At 36.9% G+C, this 19,325-nt stretch overlaps 1 protein-coding gene across 6 annotated transcripts in view; it reads right to left on the reverse strand.

Moving 5' to 3' along the window:
- The window catches only part of RIN2 (Ras and Rab interactor 2), a 214,610-nt gene that overhangs the window by 105,301 nt on the left and 89,984 nt on the right, over positions 1-19,325 (reverse strand). For 2 of the 6 annotated variants that reach the window (XM_023494867.2, XM_031951052.1), the window contains one exon: positions 15,816-15,839. The exons of the other annotated variants lie outside the window; for them this stretch is intronic. The gene's annotated coding sequence lies outside the window, so the exon portion shown is untranslated. The remainder of the gene's footprint in view (positions 1-15,815; positions 15,840-19,325) is intronic. 6 annotated transcript variants of the gene reach the window in all.

Genomic DNA, 19,325 nt, shown 5'->3' on the forward strand with positions numbered 1-19,325 from the left:
TTAGGCCCTCTTCTCTTCTCTTTCTCTAGTATGTCACGGTGATTTCATCAGCTCCCACCGATTCAATTATCATTTTTGTGCAGATGATTCTCAGTTATCTAGTTCTAATTTCTCTCCTATCTAACCTCTTCAACTGTCTATCAGATATTTTGAACTGGATGCCTAGAGACATATTAAACTCATCATATTCAAAGCTGAACTCATCCCCTCCTATCTTTCCTGTAACTACTACAGGAATATCTTGTTATATTGTGCTTCATTACTAAGCTTGGCAGATATTGCATTTTTTGCAAATTGAATGTTGTAGCAAACCTGTGCCAAGCAAGTCTAACAGAGCCATTTTCCCAACAGTGTACACTCACATTATGTCTCTGTCACATCTTGGTAATACTTATAATATTTCAAACTTATAATCTCATTCTTTATGCCAAAAATGTTTGTGGTAGCCCTGTTTGTACTGGCCAGAAACTGGAAAATGAATGGATGCCCATCAATTGGAGAATGGTTGGATAAATTGTGGTATATGAATGTTATGGAATATTATTGTTCTGTAAGAAATGACCAGCAGGATGAATACAGAGAGGCTTGAAGAGACTTACATGAACTGATGCTAAGTGAAATGAGCAGAACCAGGAGATCATTATACACTTCAACAACGATACTGTATGAGGATGTATTCTGATGGAAGTGGATTTCTTTGACAAAGAGAAGATCTAACTCAGTTTCAATTGATCAACGATGGACAGAAGCAGCTACACCCAAAGAAAGAACATTGGGAAATGAATGTAAACTGCTTGCACTTTTGGCATAAAAAGTGGACCGCCCTGGCATGGGTTTTGTCAATAAAAAGTTATAATTATTAAAAAAATATTTCAAACTTTTTTATTATTATTATATCTGTTATGGTGATCTGTGATTGAAGATCTTTGATGTTACTATTGCAATTGTTTTAGGGTGCTAAGAACTGTGATCATATCAATGAACTTGATCAAAAATTTGGTGTGTCTTTTGATTGCTCCATCAACTGTCCCTTCCCCATCTCTCTCTATCTTTATCATCTCTGCCTCTATCTTCTGTCTGTCTCTCTCCTTTCCTCCTTCTCCCTTTCCTCCCTCCCCCCCTTCACATTCTCTCTTTCGCTCTCACTCTCACTCTCTCTCTCTCCTTAAGCTTACCTGTAAAGGGCTGAAACTCTGAGTTGATGCACTGAGAACTTAAGGCTAACTACTGATTGGCCAATCCTCTATTGCATATGCTTAGAAAATGGCCCTTCCCATTATTCTGTGCTGGCTTTATTTTTTGGTGTATACAGAGAACTGTTGGAAGGATTAGGGGGTGGAGTAAGACAAGCCAGAGTCACTTGGGAGGTGGAGGTGGAAAAGGAAGGTTGTGGAGATTCTGCTTCCAACCTGTTCACTTCTACCCCTAAAGACCAAGGACTTTTGCTTATCCTGACTCTGGCTGATTCTAAGCATCCAAGGAGCTAACACGGACCTCACATTTAGTGCTCAACATGTGAACCAAGGACCCTAATTTCACTGAAGAAGTCCCAGGTGACCAGGAAATTGGGTGCGTATTTTAATAGACAAACAGGGAACTTACTTTGTTAAGGGCTAAACTAGTAACCTTTTCTGGCTGAAATGGGGCAGATGTTAGGAAAAGAGTCTTCCCCAATCCCACCCCAAGAGGGCGCTACAGAAAGCATACTGAAATTGGTCAAGGGACAAGGTTTAATTGGTTGCAGATCGCTATACTTTTGGTACATTAGAACGCATGTCCCCTTGGTTCTTAAAGAAAGAAGATACAGGGACAAATAATTGGAAGCTGATAGGAGATCAACTATGTGAATACTACAATGATAAAAGTCCTGATTCAATTTCCAAGGAAACATTTTATATAGACAACATAACATAATTGGCCTTAAAGAATCCTGCAAGTTATAGAAAAAAGAAAAGTTTTCAGAACAGCCAGATGAGGAAGTGTGAGGAAAATGAGGAGGACAAAGAAGAATTAAAAGCGATATCACTGGAGGGCATGGGGAGTTAAGTGAAAGGTGAAGGTGGTGGTAAAGGAAGTTCTTAAGAACAAAGAAGCTAATCACCTTAAATGACTTTCAGAAATTGATAGTAGATATCCAATGGATTGACCAGTGTTAGGCTTGACTACCTATCAGTTACAACTGTTATATGACATTTTAAGGGGAGACAGTGCTTTAAACTCACCATGCCAACTTACAAAAGAAGCTCAGGAGGCTTTGAGAGAAGTTGAACTGGCTTTATCCAATGTGGTTGAAAGAGGCACTCAAAAACCTTTGGAAATATCAGTTTTTACTACACAAGAGACACCCACAGCAGTCCTTCATCAAGGAGACAGGGTGATAGAGTGGGTGAACCTCCCGGCATAACCAGAACAAAGCCTTACTCCTTACCCAGTGCTTGTGGCTGGAATTTTATTAAAGGCCATTACATGAGCAGTACAACTATCTGGGATAAGACCTGACAAGATATACACCTTTTATACCAATACACAATTTAATGTGTGCTGTGAGACCATCCCAGAGTGGCAAATTTTATTGGCCATGGCTCCAAATTTTATACATGGGTCTCCATTAAAGATAACCCAGCTATTACATAATTGGCGATGGATTCTTGAAGAGAAGGTTTCTAAAGTTTCTCTAAAAGGACCAACTATCTTTACAGATGCATCTAAACATAATATTTGTGCTGTATACTCTTGTGACTTAACTATAAAGAGAGTAGTCAGAACTCCTTTTCAGTCCACTCAGCAGAATGAATTGTATGCGATCATTCTAGCTCTTACTTATTATCCAGGAGATATAAATATAATATCTGATTTGGCCTATTCAGTAGGTGTGGTACAAAGAATTGCCACAACCCAAATAAAATTTGCAGCCTCTAATATATATCAGCTTTTTTAAGAGCAAGTGAGAAAGCATCCAGGTAAGATTTATATCTTGCATGTCCACTCACATAGTAGACTTCCAGGTCCTATTTTTGATGGTAATTCAAAGGCAGAGAGCCTTCTAACTATGTTTGCCAGTACTCCTTTATTCCAAGAAGCATCTCATTCTAAATATCATCAGGCTGCTCGAGCTTTACATTTACAATTTGGGATAACAAAAGAGGAGCATAGTAAAAGCCTGTACAGCTTACCTTCCTTTCCACACTCCTACACTGCCTCCAGGGAAGAACCCTCGTGGTGTGAGACCCAATGAAATCTGGCAAATCGATGTGACCCATTATATATCTTTTGATCATCTGTCTTTTACCCATGTTGGAGTAGACACCTTTTCAGGATTCACTTTTGCAATACCAGCAGCAAAAGAGACAGCCTGAGTGGTCACTGAATTTCTCATCAAAGCATTTGCAATTATGGGTGTGCCACAAGCCATAAAAACAGACAATGGATCTCATATACTTCTAAACATTTTGTACACTTTTGTGCACAGCATAAGATTTTACACACCACTGGCATACCCGTTAATCCTCAAGGACAGACAATAATAGAGAGGAGAAACAGAGACATTAAGATGCTCTTTCAAAAACAAAAGAAAGGAGAAGCCACGGGTAACCCTAGAGAACTTCTAAATCTAGCCCTTTATACTATTAACTTCTTGATTTTTGACAAAGATGCACTGGCTCCGTCAGACAGGTTTTATAACCCACCAGAAGGGCAGTGTCCAGTGCGAGCAGGTCCACTATCTTTAGATAATCGCCAGGTGATGTGGAGAGACCCAGAAAGTGGTGAATGGAAGGGACCAGATAGGTTAAGTGCTTGGGGAAGAGGGTTTGCTTGTATCTATACAGGTGGAAAAGAAATCAGATGGTCACCAACGAGCCATATTCGCCTTGTCCATCGGAGAGAGACAGAATATACCCTTGAAACAAAGGAGAAGACCCAAGAAACATCGGGTGATTCTGTCACTGACTGTGCCCACCAAGGAAAGAGCATGGGCAGTTATGGCATTTGACTCATGGATGTCAAAAATTGTTGGACTTCAAAACCCTCGGGAATCATTGGATTCTCTGAGACAAGATAAAATTGCTGGAGGACTTCAAAACCCTTGGGAATCATTGGAATCCCTGAGACATGAAAAAATTGTTGTAGGACTTGAAAATCCTCAGGAATCATTGGACTCTCTGAGACATGATAAGACTGTTGTAGGACTTGAAAATCCTCAGGAATCATTGGATTCTCTGAGACATGATAAGATTGTTGTAGGACTTGAAAATCCTCAGGAATCATTGGATTTTCTGAGAAATGATAAGACTGTTGCAGGACTTCAAAATCTGCAGGAATCATTGGATTCCCTAACACATAAAAAGACTGTTGCAGGATTTCAAAAACTTGTGGGGATTTCCTGGCACATGAAGCAAGGGACAATAGATTGGTTTTGGACTATTTCTTGGCTGCTGAAGAAGGTGTATGTGTGACTGTTGTTAATATACCCTCCTTCTAGGACTTCTGGAATACCATCTTGATTTATATTGTTTGTTATATCACTACTTGCATGTATAATTCATGTTTGTTACACCACATCGAGCCTGCATTGACTGTGGGAAGAGTCATCCCTAATAGCCTCTGCATTATTGCTATGTGCTTGTGTAATACCCCCCATGCTGATGGGTTTGTGCATACCTGTTTCTAATAAGACCCTTCAGCCCAGAAACCCGCTAGCAATCCCCACTCCCCTTTGGTGCTTTTCATCTCCTTTCCTGAGAAGTCAGAGGGGGCATGATCATCTTTTTAATGCTTTCACCTCTTTTCCTGGGAAGTCAGGAATGGAGTGACCACCTGTGTTCTAAAACAAAAGAAAGCAGGAAATGTAATGGGCTGAAATTGAGCAGATACACTGAGATGGGACAACAGAGCACTTAAGGCTAATTACCAATTGGACAATCCTCTATTAGCTTATGCTTGGAAAATGGCCCTTCCCACTATTCTATGCTGGTTCAACCTTTTGGTATATACAGAGAATTGTGGGAGGGATTAGGGGGTGGAGTAAGACAAGCCAGAGTAACCTTTGGCGGTAGAGGAGGAGAAGGAAGGTCCTGCATCCATCCTGTTCACTTCTACTCCTAAAGACCAAGAATAAAGACCAAGGGCTTTTGCTTATCCTGACTCTGGCTGATTCTAAAGTATCCAAGGTACTAAAGTGGTCATCACACTTACTTATTCTCTGAGACACAACAATGTTGAAATTAGGCCAATTAACACAATGGCCTCTAAGTGTTCAAGTCAAAGGAACAGTCAATAATAGTGACAAATGTCACTGTTGCCTTATTTTAAGAAATTGCCACAGCTTTCTGTAACCACCACTCTGATCAGTTAGCAGCCATCAAACACGAGGTAAAACACTCTCCCATTCATAAGAATATGATCCACTGAAGGCTCAAATGAGAGCAGTTTTTAGCAATAAAGCAATTTTAATGTACATTTTTTAAAAAGACACAATATAATTTCATGCATAATAGACTCAGCATAGTATAAAACATAACTTTTATATGCACCAGGAAACTTACTTTCTTGCAAAATTTATTTTATTGCAATATTTACTTTATTGAAATGGTTTGGAATGAACCTACATAAATTTCCAAAGTATGCCTATACTGATAATTATGGTACAGCATACAACAATCCAAGTCATCCAGGCATACAACCTTTTCCCCAAATCTCTCCCTTCATATGACTATTATCAAATGTACTTCCATCCTCCCATTACCCAAGGCTTATATTGTATGATTCTTGACTCCTTATTATTTAATCCCATATTTAATCTCTTGACAATCCTGTCAATTCTCCCTTTATATCTCTTGCACATGTCCTTGACACTGTTGCTACTCTGCTACAGATCCTCATCACTTCATAATCTACTGCTATAGTCATATTATAAAGGTCTGAACAAAGGAGGGAGAATAGGAAAACAATATTCCATAGTAATGTGAGCATACTGTATAGTTATACCATTCCTGGCCCTGTAGAAAATATACCTTCCTCAATTTCCTGGAGAGGTGGAAGACATACATGAAGAATGGCACATATTCTCTAAGACCAAATTTCTATGTCCATTGGTTTTACTTAGAATAAGGACTGCAGAATCTAAAACTGTAATTGTTCCCATCCCCTTACCATAACCCAGTCCCTTTTAAAAGTTTTTCTTTTGGTTAACCAATCAACCTAAGGCCTTGGGGTTAGACAATTAAAAAAATGAAATGCTGTTTTACTGTAAATTATTATAATCCACCAACCAGAACATTTAGTGTACTAGTGGAGTGATCCCCATCTCTTCCAACAGATTGTCCCTTCTTTCATCCCTACTCTGTCACTTATGTTCAACCTCTCTCCATTTATTGGCTCCTTCTCTACTGCCTACAAATATACCCATGTCTCCCCCATTCTCAAAAAATCCTGACTTGTTCTTTTTATCTCTGCTATTGTCTAAGCAAGGGAACAACTGGTGAAAAGGCAGAGTAGAAATTTAGACTTAAGAAGGACAATGTTGCTGGATTGCAGTGTACACAGATAAGAGTAAATGGAAGAACACTGGAACAGTAGAAAGGGGACAGATTGTAAAGGAGGTTTTAAAGTCATAGGATTTTTGTATTTGATCCTGTAATTAGAGTTTTTGTCTCTTCCCACTTTTCATAGCTCAAAAATTTATATCCATGCAATTCTGGGGAGGAAATTTTAGGACTTATTCATTAAAACATCTCAAATTCTAATCTATCTCTCTTTTTTTAAAATGCCTTATAAACTAGCTTCCTCTTCCAACTTCCTTATTCCTATTAATAATATCACCAATCTCTAAATTATTCTAGCTTTTAGGATGAGTCATTTTGTACTCTTGTTTCTTCTTCGTTTCTCACATCTAATATATTACTGGATTCTTTTTAGTAGGCAGTGTAGTTTTGCATGGTAGAAGGATTGTTGCATTGAGCATCAGAGGAATAAGGTTCAAAACTCAGCTCTGTCATTTATTACTTGTGAAATCTTGGGCAACTTCTCTACAATTGAATTTTCTTATGGAAAAGATCTTTCTTAGTTCTTTTCCAGCTTTAAATCTATGATCCTAATATATTTTTCATAAATCCTTTTCCCCCTTTCTATCTGTTATAACTTTTTAATTATGATAATTAATTCATTTTAATGAGCACTTATTGAGTACTTACCCTAGATTAGGTGCAGGGAGAAATATGCAATTTTGATGAAATAAGATCCCTGACTTCAATGATTTGAGAGATTGAGAGGATGACAGAAACAAATACTGATAGTAAAGAACAATCCAACATAACAGGACAAACAATCCAGCCAAAGCACAAAGCTGTAATCAGAAGGCTTTGTGGGATATGAAGAAGTAAAGGCTATTGCTAACTATAAATACCAGGGATAGCTTCTTGGACATAGTGGCTTTTTAGCTAGGTTTAAAAGGATGACCTTAATATAGTAAGAGGTAGGAGAAAGGAAATTTTAGGGGAAAAGGGAAGAATATAAGCTAAGTCATAGACTTATGAAAGTATAGGATTTATATGAAGAATTATGAGAACATCAGTAGATTAAGAGATGGTTTTGGAGTCAGGGTGCCCGAATTCGAATCTCAGCTCTGCAACTCATTATTGTCTTAGCAAGAAAAAAGACTTGTGCTTTTAGAACCTTAGTTTCCCTATCTGTAGAATAAGGGAATTGAACTAGATTATCATTAAAATCCCATCTTTTTAGAATTAATGAGAAGAAATTTAAAAGAAAAGTCTGGAAGGTGGGTGGGGAGAGGTGAGGAGAGTACTTACTCTATGAAGGAATTTGAATTCCCGTAGAACTTGACAGAATGCCAAAAATAGCCTTTGGAAGATTCTGAGCAGGAGAAGAATAACATAATAAGGATTAAGCAAAAGTTACAGTGTGAAGGACAGTTTGGGATATGTGGGCAGAAAATACCTGTTAAGGTCCTTCTCCCCTTCCCCCACTCACTCAAAATTGACTAAATATTCAACAGTTATTGAGTATCTATTATATACAAAATAGGGTATTAAACACAGTGGAGAATAAAAAGATGAATATGAATGTTCCCTGTCCTCACACTTTTTTGGACACTATTAGAGGAAATGAATGACATCTATGATGACATCCTCATTACATAAACAAAACCAGAAGACATAAAAAATTTATGGAGAAATGAAAGGAAGGCTTTGTCTAGAACCACTTAGAGATAGCCATTTCTTTAGAGTAAGTAACACTGCCAAGGGCCTGTGGGAGCTGTCCAGCTGCAACTAATTTGGGGGAGGCTGCAAGATAGGGATAGACTCAAGAGGCTAGGCATAAAAATAATTTACATTTAGATAGATAGTATTTTAAAGTCTTCAAAGCAGTTACCCCATTTGTCCTCACAATTTTCATACACACTTCTCTTTCTGAACTCTAGATTCTAGCCAAGTTGATTACCTCTGTGCCTTCTCAAAGGCTGTCAGTCAGTTAACTGTATAAATTAAATTTATTTATTTTAATGAAGTATTTATTATTTATTAAATCCCTACTATGTGCCAGATATTATGCGAGGTTCTGGTGATATGAAAAAAGAAAAAAAGAATTCCCTGTCTTCAATAAGCAGACATTCTAACAGAGAAGATAGATAAATACATTCTTACATACAAGATACAAAAAGAATAGAAAGTAGCCTTGGAGAAGAAGGCTATAGTAGTAACAACAACAACAACAACAACAACAACAACAACAACAACAACAACAACAACAACAACAACAACTACTCCTCCTCCTCCTCCTCCTCCTCCTCCTCCTCCTCCTCCTCCTCCTCCTTCTTCTTCTTCTTCTTCTTCTTCTTCTCTCTCTCTCTCTCTCTCTCTCTCTCTCTCTCTCAAAGTGATTTTTCAGCTATGTCTGGATGGAAGCAGGGATTCTGAGTCAGAAATGAGAATTCAGAGCCTTACACTGCTGAGGTATAGAAAAATGAGATGAAGTCCTAGGGGAGGAGCAGCAATAGTCCCATTTGTTTGGCTCATGGGGAATGTGAAAGGAAATCAAGTGTGAAAAGACTGGAAAGGTTAGATGGAGTTAGGTTGTGAAGAACTTTAATTGCCAAGCAGGTAATATTATCTATAGATAATAGGAAGTAATAGGGAGCCACTGGAGTTTACAGTGGGAAGAAGGCATGGTAAGGTTTATGCTTTAGGAAAATCACTTTGGCAACTGTTTGAAAGATAGGATGGAGAGAGATTAATATAAAGGGGAATAATTAGCAAGGTATTACAATGATCTAGGTGAGAGGTGTTAAGAATCTGAATTAAACTAATGGCTGTGTGAGTGAAGACCATGATATAAAGATCAAAAAGACAACATCTGGCAACTAGGTACATGACCTGACTGAAAGTGAAGAATGGAAGATATGAGAGTTGCAATGTCTGGATGGCTGAGAAGACAATGGTTTCTTGGACAACCCAATTTAATAAACATTTACTAAGTGCACTATGTGCCAGGTACTATGCTAAATACTGGAGCTACAAATTAATAAAGATAATGCATATCTTCAAGAAATTTATAATCTAATAAGGGTGGTGGAGTGAGGGAGGAAACCACACCAAAGGAGGAAGAAAAGAGGGAGAAGACCAGGAGGTAACCAGGGGCATCTTGTTCTGTGGAACTGAAACCAGGCAGAGTAGCAGATTCAAACTGGAGGAGATAAAAACTCCAGTTTCTTCCCTTTATAAAGAAAAGCTTTGGGAGAAGTTTGATAAATCATTGTCCAGTCCTCTAAATAGAGAGAGGAAGCTGAGGGAGATGGTATCAAGTTTCAGTTAGCTGTATGTTGATGAAATTAGAGGCAATGAGCTTAACCTGACAATAATAATTAAGAGGGAAGGGTTTGAGGGAGGGTGGAATATATTAAGTTTTATTTTATACATATGGAATTAGATGTCTAAAGGACATCCAGTTATTGTTTGTCTTTCCTTCTTGAAGGGGACCATGACATCGGGAAGGTAATGCCATGTCTAAATGAGTTGTATTTAAGTGAGGGAGGGCAAAGTCACTAGCCTTACTTTCTCCTCCAGAGTCATCTGGATCTGATGGCAAGATAGAAATTGAGATGACTGGAGATGGCCCTTAAAGGACATCTAATACTAAATGTCCAATAGGCAGCAGCATTCCTCCCTTATCTCTGCCTCTCAGAATCCTTGCTTTCCTTTCAATTTAGTGTAAGTCATCGCCTAGGTGAAGCACCAAGTTCTCTCCAGTTTTGGGTACTTTTTCCTTGTTCAAATCATTTTTCTTTTTTTTCTTTTTTTTTTTTTTTTACATCTTGCATTTTCAGTAGAATGTCTATTTCTAGAGATTTCTTACTTAAGGTTTCGTTAATCAATGTCTAACAATATTTTTCAATTAGTGTGTATTTAATGGCTTTATTAAAATATATTGTTTGTGCTTCTCTTTGTTTTACATTCAATTCAAACAGCCTGTCTCTCCAACTTTTATCTTTCCTTTTCAGTTTTGCCTAAGTTTGGTTAAGTGACACCTTTTAAAGAATCATCTTTCACAACTCTAAAAGAACAAGAGGAACTATTTTAAATGTCTTCTTTATATCACAGATGTCACACCAAATTTAAAATATCTAAATGGAAACCCATCTTCATCCCTGAAATAACTTTTTATTCAGACTTAGCTATATTTGCTAACAGCACTACTATTCTCTCAATCACTTAGGCTTACCTTTTGTCCCACATCTCTTGTGTAGCACAAACTCCATAGATTCTCATATTCATTCATCCTTATGGCCATTTCTCAATCCCTGCTGTATGCAGATAGCACAAAAGCCTATTACTGCTTTCCCAGTCTTAACTTGCTCTCTCTTCTGCAAACCATCTGGCATATCAAAATTATACTAATCTTTGTATAAAATTTAAATCCTAGGATAAGCTGAGTAAATATAATAAAAATGGCAACATTACAGAAATTAATTTATTTATTCCAACACATAACATCAAAATACCAAAGCATTTCTTTATAGAACTAGTAAAAAGTAATTAATAACCAAGAGAAACACAAGAGCACAAATTTCAAAGAAAGGGGGAAAAACCATCTAAAAAATAGAGCCTAGAAGTACCAGAATACAAACTATTCTACAAATTAGTAATCCTCAAAATAATTTGGCACTGGTTAAAATACTGGCTTGTTTAAAAATAGAAGTCAGTGAGTGGAAAAGATAGGTTCATAATATGTAGTAGCAAATGAATGTAGTAGCCTGGTGTTCGATAAACCCAAAGACTCCAGATACAAAAGTCAGTATTTACTATCGGACAAAAACTGCTAGAAAAACTGAACAGCAGGAATGAGCAGAAATTAAATTTAGTCAGATTCCTTACACTATATACTGAGATGAGCTCCATCCAAATAGATACAACATAGATACAAGCTTTCAAATCTATTGATAGGGGTATACATATATACATATTTTCATTTCTAGTAACTCCTTTCTGGGTAGTAACAAAGAACTAAAAACTAAGGGAATATCCCTCAGCTGGAGAATAGATAAAACAAATGATGACATAAGGATATAAAGAAATACTACTGTGCTATAAGAAATGACAAAGGAGCTGGGTTCAGAGAAACCTGAAAGACCTCTATAATCTGATGTAGAGGAAAGTAAGCAGACCAAGAGAACAATTTGTAACAGTTGAATGATTTAAAGACTCTGATGAATGTAATGACCAACTGTGATTTCAGAGGTGTGATGTCAATGACAATTAAAAAAACCCAATAATCATAGCTTTGACCAGTGCCTATAGCAAAAATTAAAAATTCAAGATCCTCTATAATCTGGCCCCAATCTAACTTTATAACCTAATTTTCCCACTATTCCTAGTAGGAATCTTCTGTTCAAAACTAGATAGTATTCCAAATACTACAAGCTTATTTTCATCACTACACATATACCCAACCTCTTTCTCCTGTCATGTATTCCTTTCCCCATCTTCTCTGTTTATCTAATCCCTTCTCTCTAAATTCTTATACTACTTTGTATTTATTGGACTCAAACATATCCTGTTGTGAGCATTTATTACTTTTCAGCAGTGCTATGACCCAGGTCATTGACCAAATCTTGAAGGAACAGTACCTTAAACTAAGGGCAGTTCTTTCTTCATCCCTGCTTTGCTAGCTGGACTCAGATTGGAGTGCAAATAACATTTAAATCCTTGTGACCTAAGACTATAGACCTGGTCACAATACCATGGAAGTTATAATATCTCATGGGAACAAAGAATGGCAAAGTGAAATTTTAGAAATATTTAGGTTTCTGCGATATAATTTAGTTCAGCTTTTCACTCACCAAAGTCTACCAAAGGTTTATTTAAATCACAAAAATTTTCCAATCCAAATAATTCATTTCACAGTTGAGGCATCTGAGGCCAGCAGAAGAAGGAAGATGTGATTCTACTTGATGTTCTACTTGAAATTAAGAAAACGCGAGTTCACAGAATTATAACTCTTAAGCTGAAAGGCTCTCAGAATCCATCAAGTCCAATCTTCTCATTTCACAGATGAGGAAAATAAAGCCAAAGGATGGTTACTTGCTCCAAGTCACATGGATAATAAGCCTTTAAAGAGGAATTTGAACACTGGCTTCTGACTATAGTCAAGTTCTTTCTACTTATAATACTATCTTGCCTTCTTCAAATACTAACTAGCCATATGATTGTGGGTAAATCATTTTATTTCTTGGGATCGTCAAGTTTAAAAATGGGGAAAAATATATTAATATACTTACCTCCATGGTATTTCTACATATTAATTTTTATCACTGCCCAAGATTACACTAGTAGTGACAGATTGGGACAAGACTTCAGGCCCTTCTTTTTATCTAGTAGCAGGCTTAAATTTTTTAAAATCCCTGCTACTACCTAGTAAAGTTGTAAGATCAATCAATACTTATTTGTTGAGTTTAATTAAGTAAAAAATAGATCAGCACATTAAATTTGAGATGAAAAGTACTTTTCCCCCAAGTTAAACTCTGGGGCTAAAAGATTATTATTTAATTTAGTCTGTCTGATGTTATTTTAAAAAATATCCTAAGTTAATCTTTTCAATGTGTATATGTACCAACTTCCTGTTTTTTTTCCTGAGTGTCTAGCAGACTAGGTTATGTAAGGCAGGGTTTGTGGCACTGTATTTCAGGAATACTGACCCAACAGAAATATTTCCTTCAATTTATATGGATAGTGAGGAAACCATAGAAAAGCCACATTGCACAAATATCCCATTACACAAATACAGTCTACGTACAGGGGAAATATCTCCATTCAGCAAATATTCTAAAGCCAGAATGAGTATTATATTTCTGTGATATAACTTAGTTCAGCTTTTCACTTACCAAGGTCTACCAAGAGTTTAAAACACACAAATACTAATGACTTTCACATATGTATACAGCTAAATAGCAGGGTTGCTGATGCCTCTCTCCTGCTGGCCAGAAAATAGCACACAAAGCTTATATAGCAGCCTGTCTCATCCAACTTGATGGCATTTTCAGATGGACTGTGGAACTGCCATCCAGAAGAGGGCTGAAAAAATCCATTTATTACTTCATCTTCCTTTTTATTCATACTCTCACCCTCAAAGAACCCCATGGTTGAGATTATATATTTGAAGTTTAAAAAAACAAAACAAAACATTTTTTGGAGGTCTTCTAATTAAACTCTTTTATTATAGATAGATTTGCAGTCACTTGATAGTAGGTTACTGAAGTAGGATTTAAATCCATTTATTAAGACTGAAGCACCTCTTGCTTTATTAGACTGTCTCTTCTTTAAAATCTTTTATATTCTAATATTTATATAGTTCAATACCTTGAAAGAGCTGTGACTTCATCTGCGTGCATACACCTTCCATCTGCAGATTTCAACTCTTCCAAGCTTCCATTGATGGCTTTCACAAGTTAGTGTAGCCAAAAGAGTTCCCTTGCCCAGTGATTAATATTCTGGTAATGATTGTGAATAAAATTAATCAGGCTCTTTTTCAGAGACAGACATAAGCTCCATATTTGAGAGATATAACCGAGAATTTCACTGGAAGAACTTGAGAGTATGTCTTGATTTAGAATACTGAATGACACTGGAATTATAAGGCCCTTTCCCGCCCTTCAAACTACTTCTCTTTAAAAACAAATAAATCTAAAAGCTAACAAAAAATTTGGTTTCAATTTCTGAGTAGAAATATCGTGAGTAAAACTGCTGCCCTTAAAGGAAATGCTATCTATCTTTTCCCCTCTTTTGTTCCTTCAGATTTTGAAGTAGTGAACAGCCTCTTTTTGTGTTTTTTTGTGTGTGTACTTACTCTACACTGAATGTCTTTCTACTTCCATTCTATCAGTTTATGTGCATTATTTCCTTCATATCGGATCTCCCAAAGAAGACTAATACTTTATCTTATTATTTACTTACTCACTTTGAATTTCACAGAATCTATATAAAGTTGGAGCTAAAAAAAAGAATTTTGATGTGCAAGGCCATGTTCTTGTCTTTCTTTAAATTATTCAACACTGAAACACACCTGGCATATAGTAAATGCTTAATAAATGTTTGTTGACTGACTATACATGGCACTGGAGTGTACACAATATATTAAGAGGCAGTCTCTAATCATAATAAATTTATAATCTAATAGACTGAAAGACTGAAGTTGTGAATGTAAATGCGCTGAGTTGTGAAGAAAACATAAGTTCCCTGACTTCTAGGCCAGTGCTCTTTCTTTTTTCCAGGAACGGCTGTGGATTCTACTTTCCTCTTGTATAAAAAGAATAGATAAAGTATTTGTTAAATACTTAATCAGGCATTGTCCTAGGCCTAGGAATGCAGAGAGAAACAAGCAAGATAGTTACTGACCTCAAGGAGCTTACACTCTACTGGTAAATAATAAGATCTAAAGGGGAGGTGAAAAGGGATTGGGCACTCCTGCAATATCATGATGTGAAGAAGATGGGAAATGACATAGAGATCCCAGGGAAATCTGAGGCAAAGGTTTACCTGCCAGAGCCCAACATCCCAGTGGAGTGTCCAAGGTTCCAGTGAAGATGATGCTGGAATATCAGACAATAAAGCCCTAAAGTGCATTGATTCTAGAAAATAACTACTTCTGGGGGCAGCTAGATGGCACAGTGGATACAGCACCAGTCCTGAAGTCAGGAGAACCCAAGTTCAAATTTGAACACAGACACTTAACGCTTCCTATGTGTGACCCTGGGCAAGTCATTTAACCCCCAAAAAGAAAGAAGGAAAGAAGAAGGAAAGAAAAAAGGAAAAAGAAAATAACTACTTCTGGTAGTTAGTAGGAGTCTAGTGACCAAGCACAGTCTCCCAGGCCTAACACATACCAGGTAAGCAGCTTAAAGACTCCAGTTATGAGCCTATCATACCTAATATGGATGGCAAATTGCTCAGTCTTAATTATTAATTCCATTAATTAAATAATTAATTATATTAATTAAATAATTCTTAATTATTAGAGAACTGATATTCTTTTGAAAAGTTATTGGCCTTTAATTTTTACACTACCTTCATTTTTAATACATATTCTCTTCTCTACCCAACAAGTTATCTCTTAAAACATAATTTTTTAAATCCAAGTACTCTATCAACCAAGTTTGTGAACATATGCAACATTTAATGATCACAATTCCTCATCTCTTCAAAGAAGAAAGTACATTTTCTCAACCCTTTGTTGGAAACAAATTTGGTCCTTATAACGATACAACAAACAGCTGACATTCTAAAAGAAACAGGAAAAGCCATGCTTACCTTAGAAGGAATCTTCCAAATACCCTAAAAGCAAAATGAAACATGAAAGCATGTCATTTTTTATTTAGGTACCAAATATTTTCTCATAAGTTTCTGAAGAGACATCTATAAAATACACTGATGTTGATCATTGGGTCTCTTCCCAGTGTTCAATGTACTTTGTTCTTGGCAGAGAGGGGTAGGGAGGACATCAATATAGTTCACTGCTGTGAGGATGGCATGGCCCCCTGTGGCTGGCTACTCTAACCAGCTGCCGTAAGAAAGAGCTACTTAGCAAGCCACACAGTTCTCAAACTACGACCAAATCTAGTAGTAATAGGAGTCAGGAGAATCATAACCACAAACAAATGCACATCCTGCCAAAAGTCGATCATATCCCTGGCAAATTTAACCATACAATATAATAAAAGTTCAACTCTTAATTCCGCAGTCCAGGGAAAAGGGCATGAACCCAGCTCACAAAACACCAATGGTATGGCCAAAAGCCAGAGTCACAGACACTGAGACCTTCTCTTTTCTGGTGCAAACTAACCATTTCTAAAGACCTAACCAGCAGAGCTCACCAAGGTCCTGTCTCCCTGCTCTAAGAGCACTGTGGGGATTAGAATATTACAAAGAATACTTTCTGAACTACCCAACAATGGAAACCAGTTTGATATGGTAAAATATGATAAAAGTAAATAAAATTGCAGTTCTGTTGATCTACTTATAAAATATATGTGGGGTTAAAGAAATATATCACATGAGAATCTATAGCAACCTCCTCTTCCCCCAATGGAACTTAATATTCCAGATGGGGTTTTTATCAGGGAATAGTCATCAATAATAATAATCAATAAACATTTATTAAAGGCCTGCTATGTACCAGGCACTGTGCTAAATACTAAGGATAAAAATATGAAAAAATAAAAATAGTAGAAACTTAGAATCTAATGGAAAAAGATTACACACCAAAGGAAGGTGAAAAGAAAAAGGTACTAGATACAGAAACATGATTTAAAAAGTCAGATATGTCTCAGAATAGAACAGAAATAAAGTTCTATTCTAAGATAGTCCCTTACTTATCTTCTCCTAGATGGATATAAATCAATCAATCAGTTAATCAATTCACAACTATCAAGTTTCTGGAAGGTATCAGGCACTGTTCTCATTGGGAGAGATATAAAGACAATAAGATGAGCTCTATCTTCAAGACCATTACATTCTTTTCTTTTTTAGGCCTTACATTCTATTAGAAAAAGCAAAATACAAATATAGACTTAAATGTACGGTGTATGCAACAAAGAAATGTCAGGTTGAGAGTTTTAATATCTGAGGGAATTAAGAAAGGGCTTATTTCAAAGATGGCAATACTGAGCTGACTCTAGAAGGAACACAAAGATTCTAAGGGGCAAATGTGAAGATGAAGTGCATTCCAGTAAGTGCAAAGGCAAGAAATTGCAAGATGGAGAATCATAATTTTCATTTCTTTGACTTCTTTACCATGCGCCTAACCACGTTTTTCAGTTGTCTTACTCTTTAGACTATAAGCATCCTGTGGGCAAATATTGTCATTATTTTGCGTATTTATATCCTCAGCAATTAGCCTACTCTTTGACATATCAGCAGGTACTTAATAAATGTTTATTAACTATTGACTCATGAGAGAAGAGTAAGAAGTCAATTTAGATGGAGCAGAGAGAGTGAGTGAAAGCCCAATGTTACAAGGCTGAAAAGGCACACAGAACTAGATTTAAAGGGCTTTAAATGTCAAAGAGAGGAATTTGTGTTTGATCTTGAGATCACAGAAAGTCACTGGAATTTTGGAAATTGTCATAATCAGACCTGGGCTTCAGGAAATTCACCACAGCAGCAATGTGGCAGATGGAATAGAGAGGAAGGAGACTCGAGGCAGGTAGGACAATTAGGAAGTTATGACAACAAAAAAAAATCAATCAATCAATAAACAAAACAAGTAAGAGGTGACGAGGGCGGTTGCTATGTGTGTAGAGAGAAAGGAGAAAATATAAGCTGGAAATAGAATCCATAAAATGTGCACATGGGGAGAGGAGGATAAGGAGAGTGAGTCAAAGGAGACTCTGAATATGGGAAGTTGAGTGACTAGAAGGATGGTGGTAGCCTTTACTTTGGGAGCAGAGTAGGTTTTAGGGAAAAAAAAAATAATCTGTTTAGGAATCATTGATCTTGAGATGTCAGTCATGTCAGTCTCTTCAGAACCCAATTTGGGGTTTTCTTGGCAGAGATAATGTAGCAGTTTGCCATTTCCTTCTCCAGCTCTTTTTACAGGTGAGGAAACTGAGGCAAACAGGATAAAGTGACTTGCCTAGAGTCCCATCTTAGTAAGTGTTTGAAGCCAGATTTAAACCAAGGAAGATGAGTTTTCTTACCTTCAGCTCTGGTAATCTATTCACTAAGTACCTAGCTGCCCAAAAAAAGAGACTGAGGTAGATTTTTAAGTCATCTGCAAAGAGATGATAATTAAACTACATTTCTTTTAATGCATCAGCCTTTTATTTTTTTTTTTCTATTATAAAACAATGTTCACTCCCATTGTCTACTTTTTCACATGAAAACTAATATCCCACCATGCTTCTTCCACTTTCTGCTTGGGCAGCTGAATTTTTTTTTTTTTTTAAGCAAGCATAGGCCTTTATATTTATCTTTATTAAATTCTATCTTGTAATGTTCTCTAAAAATAATGTTCTCTGTGAGCAGGTTTCTTGAGGGGCTTCTGGAGGAAGCCTTAGTTTCAGTTCTGAGTAATAATCACCCCCAAATGCAGCCAGGAGTTAAAATCTAGATCCTTTATTTTCTCTTTCCTTCACTTGGGGCTCGGCTAGCTTTCTGGAGGCCTTCCGGATCTTGGTTTCAGTGTTCTCCACAGGACAGCCTGCCACCTCTTCTCTGTCTTCCTTCTTTCTGCCCAACTGAATCCTGGCTTCTTAATCTACCTGAGTGCTCCCAGTGAGCTTGTCCTTTTATATGCTCTTTTAGAGGTATGAATTCAAAGGTTGACTCCTCCTCCACGAGGGGGATTGTGGGCTTCTGACTTGTGAATCTTCTCCACTCCTCTCTAATTTGTGAATCTTGTAGAACTCCAATGAGTACTAAATACATTAGTGAGCTAGAGAACTGTTAAGTACCATGCTAAATTAGATAACTGACTTAGCACCTTGTAAGAATTCTAACACTGTCTTATTAAAATCAGTCACATTTATGTAAGGCCGAAAACCCAGAAATCTATGCAGACTTGTATACAGGGTTATACAAAATTGGAGGATTTAAACAAGAGAGCACAGCCAGATATCTGCTATTTCTAGGCTCAAGAACAAGAGTCAAAAAGTACATCCAAGATTTAAATATTAGGCCAAAGAGGGACTAGTATAAGTAATAATAATCAAGGTTGAAACAAATTCTGAAGTCTCAGTTGTGAATCTGATCAGAGGTAGAGCAGAAAGTTATTGTCCTCCCATGAAGACAACTGACTGAGTTTTAAGTGGATACCTGAAT

The sequence above is a fragment of the Sarcophilus harrisii genome, chromosome 2 (assembly GCF_902635505.1).
Source record: "Sarcophilus harrisii chromosome 2, mSarHar1.11, whole genome shotgun sequence".
Lineage (NCBI taxonomy): Eukaryota > Metazoa > Chordata > Mammalia > Dasyuromorphia > Dasyuridae > Sarcophilus > Sarcophilus harrisii.